The sequence below is a fragment of the Solanum pennellii genome, chromosome 1, assembly GCF_001406875.1.
Source record: "Solanum pennellii chromosome 1, SPENNV200".
Taxonomy (NCBI): Eukaryota; Viridiplantae; Streptophyta; class Magnoliopsida; order Solanales; family Solanaceae; genus Solanum; species Solanum pennellii.
The window spans coordinates 52,847,356-52,851,533 of NC_028637.1; the positions used below are offsets into that span (position 1 = coordinate 52,847,356).

Consider the following 4,178-nt stretch of genomic DNA (forward strand, 5'->3'; position numbering starts at 1 on the left):
CAGAATTCAAGTGTCCTAAGGTGTGACTACAGACATTTAGTAAAAGTTTTCGTTCTTTCATACTCTTTGTCGTGCGATAGTGCAATTCCATAGAAATTTATCCATACTCATGTATTTCGTATATTTGAAAATTAAAGTCAGACCTTTATGGGTGAGTTATTCATAGAAAGAGTCTTGAGGAAGTCATGTGACTCCAGAGGGGCTTAAATAAAGCCCTACATGTTAATTTTTAGAGAAATGCACCCATATTCACATTAGTCGTGCATTTGAGATAAACGCGAGTTGTACTCTCTTCCCTAAGCTTGGTTTCAGCTAAGATCCTTATGAGGAAGTATGTTTAGAGTTTGGGTAGTATTTTCACCTGAAGAGGTATCATAAGCTACGAGATTATGAGCACTAGTAGTAAAGAGTGCCCCTTAAGTTAAGACAATAGTATGCAGAGATTTAGTAATCTAAGTAAGGGAGATGGTGTTTGGACAAGCTATGTTGGATAGTTATCCACCATGTAAGTTTGTAATGAGGAGATTTACCTTATGGGTAGACTAAGAAGTGATGAGTTGTGAAGATTTCATCATAGGAGGTAGAATGTGTTGGAGCTAGAAAGGAGTTTATGATGAAGTGTCGTTATGTAGTTACTGAACAAGCATAAGTGTTGAATACAGTACAAGAAAAAAGGCTTTTAACGAAAGGAAATATGATCGCTAATAGTTCCAATCCGGTCATTATAGGTCCTTTACGACAAGAAAAACTCTGGTCGTGACCGGTCGCTAAAAGCTCCGTTGTTGAAAGTGTACGATCGGATTTTGATCCAGTCGTCAAGATCCCTTTGGTGACGACAACAAATCCGATCGTTATCCCTCTTTAGCGACCAGAGTTTCCCTTCGCGCTAACTAATGTTCCAGTCGTTAAAAGCATCAATACCGACAACTGTTTCTATTGTATATTGTATGCTACTCTTCACAATAATAGCTTACTGGCCAATTTTTTCCTTTGCTAACGTTAAGTTAAATCAAATATAATTAGATATAAACAATATATATTCTTACTATTAAAATATTAAAATTATAGTTTCATGTTTTTCTCAGATAAATACACATTTGAACACATAATAATTAATACTCATAAAAACATCATTATTAATTACAAATAGCCAAAACGTGACCATTCCTAAAATATACTCATATTGCACCTCCTGAAAAAAAGAGGAGAATTTTAGCGCATGTACATGAAAACAACATTAAACTACCCTTAACAAAACTAATTATGTTCTTCTTGCACTTTAATTTAAGGTTGAACCTGCTCCACTTTCTCTTAAAGGAAGACCCTCAATTAGTATTTAGATCCCTAGACCTGAGAAAGAATAGATATTGCACATGAGAATGATTTGTTCACGTACTTGATAGCCATTTATATGGGCTGCACCAATAAACTAAAGATATTTCTAGGTGCGTTATCTACAAAGCAAGAGTCACTGTCAACATAAAACCCATAATTAATATAAGAATGATAGAAAAGGCTTCAGAAACTCATTCTGTATGTTTTTCATCAGGAACTTCAACAATAACTTTTTCTTCGCTTCTTGAATCGTGTAACTAATAGAAATATGAAATATTACATATGGAAAAAGCAAATCAAAAAGTGTGAACTTAAGACAGTCTCGTGCATATGATAAGACATCACTATTGGGACACATAAATTTTGCGATGATTAAACAAGCAAAAATATAACAATACAAAAAAGTTACCTAAGTCCATAGGATGGACACAAAATTAGAATTATCTAATGCTCCTTGTAGAGACAAAGATGAACATCACTGCAATGTTGTATAAAAAACAAGTAACATAAACTAATCTTATAACAAAAGATGATGCACATAAATATCAGGCTCAATTGTGATAACTTAAAAAATATTTTAGATCTAGAAGAACATGGCACGTGCACCTTTTGGTATCACGGGAAGGAAAATTTTAGCCCCAAAACTGAAATGTGAATGAACCTGCAAGTGTTGATCCACACATTAAAATTAATTGACATTTACACAAAAAAACAATTAAATAAGTAATTGATAATCTGTGACAATTCCAGATAAGATTGTATGCATTTGCTAGCAAAACTCCAGCTGTTATAAAAGTTTCTGTACTTCAATTTTCTATTTCATCTTGACTTTAATTTTAAATCGCCAAGTAGTGTTATGTTGAATCCATCCCATTTTTTTTAGTCAACTTTAGCTATTCAATTGGTACAAGCAATTGTTAAAAAAGAATAGTAATTGGAGTTGAAAAAGAAAAGATTTGGTAGTTGGCAAATTGGTAAGATTTGCAACCATTTTTGACTTTGCTATGTTTAAATATGTCATTAGTGACATAGGTATGGTTTTATCCTTCTATAAATAGAGCATTCTTGCTCATTTGTAGAATACACCAAGTTAGAGAGAAAAACCATTTTGAGAGCAAAGTGAGGTATTCCATAGACTATACAAGAAAATAGTCTGTGAAGAAAAATAGAGTGTGAGCGATATTTTAGTAAGACGGAAACCAAAAGAGTGTTGTTCCTTTTGAGTGTGTAGTAGTCACTTTGAGTATTGTATTCGTGACTACACAGTGTAAAATTCCTTACTATAGTTTTATCAATTGCTCCTCTTAGTCCGTGGTTTTTTCCCTTACTCAGAAGGGTTTCCACGTAAAATTCTTGGTGTCGTTATTTTCCCATTTTATTTCCATTACTTTTACCATATATATTTTTGTGCTTGTCCGCGTTTTCCCAACAAACTGGTATCAGAGCCAAGGTTTTATCTGAGTATGCTCTGTGGTTGCAGCACAGTCTGAACTTCCACATCAGAAAAGATTTACTTTGATTTGCGATAACTATATTTTTTGGGGAAAACAATGGAAGCCAACACAAGTAGAATGGTTACTTTGAATGGTGTTAATTATGCCATTTGGAAGGGGAAAATGGAAGATCTGCTTTATGTTAAGAATTTTTATAAACCAGTATTTACCACTGTAAAGCCTGATAATAAAACAGATGAAGAGTGGAATCTGTTGCATAGACAGGTTTGTGGATTCATTAGGCAATGGGTCGACGATAATGTGTTGAACCATATCTCTGGAGAAACACATGCTCGAACCCTTTGGGAGCATCTTGAAAGTTTGTATGCTCGAAAGACTGGCAACAACAAAATGTTCTTAATAAAGCAGATGTTGAGTTTGAAGTATCATGATGGTTCTCCAATGACAGACCATCTGAATAATTTTCAGGGGATTATGAACCAATTATCTGCTATGGGCATCAAATTTGATGAAGAAATTCAAGGCTTGCTTCTTCTTGGTTCCCTACCAGATTCTTGGGAAACATTTAGAACGTCATTGTCAAATTCTGCTCCGGATGGTGTGATCTCTATGGATTCCGCCAAGAGTAGTGTCTTGAACGAAGAGATGAGAAGAAAAACTCAAGGTTCCTCTTCGTCGGATGTCCTGATAACTGGCCCCAGTGGGAGAAATAAAACTCGTAGTTCTCAGCATAGAGAACAAAATAGGAGCAAATCCAAAGGCAGACTTAAGGATATTGAGTGCTATCATTGTGGCATGAAAGGGCACACAAAGAAGTTCTGCAGGAAGTTGAAGAGGGAGAATAACAACAAAGTGGAAACTAAACAAGATGGCAATGAAAATTGCCTAGCCACCGTCACCACCGAAGATCTTGTTACCGTTCTTGATGCAAACATGATAAATATTGCTTGTGATGAGTCAAGCTGGGTTGTGGACACTGGTGCCGCATCTCATGTGACATCAAGGAAGGATTTTTTCTCTTCCTACACTCCTGGTGATTTGGGAACCTTGAGTATGGGTAATGAGACTGTTTCTAGGGTGGTTGGTATTGGTACAATTTGTTTGGAAACTAGTGTTGGAACTAAACTAATTTTGAACAATGTGAAACATGCTCCTGATGTTCGTCTGCACCTAATTTCTGTTGGTGTTTTAGATAATGAAGGATATGTTAGTACCAGCGGTGATGGAAAATGGAAGCTCATTAAGGGTTCCTAGGTTGTGGCTCGTGGTAACAAACTTCATGGTCTATACTGGACTACGGCCTCTGCTTGTGTTGATATGGTGAATGCGGTTGAGAGCGATAGCTCTTCAACATTATGGCACAAGAGGCTTAGCCACATTAGCGAGAAA

The 4,178-nt window shown here is 35.7% G+C and overlaps 1 long non-coding RNA gene across 2 annotated transcripts in view; it reads right to left on the bottom strand.

Annotated features, from left to right (window-relative positions):
* Nucleotides 1-1,068: 1,068 nt before the first annotated feature.
* Nucleotides 1,069-4,178, bottom strand: part of LOC107029949 — a 9,137-nt gene continuing 6,027 nt past the window's right edge. The window contains exons 2-3 of one of the 2 annotated variants that reach the window (XR_001458084.2): nt 1,942-1,996; nt 1,069-1,350 (exon numbers count right to left, since the gene is read on the bottom strand). This is a non-coding gene — a long non-coding RNA (uncharacterized LOC107029949). Of the gene's footprint in view, nt 1,351-1,744; nt 1,997-4,178 lie in introns of both variants that reach the window. The other variant, XR_003574994.1, reaches the window with a different exon arrangement.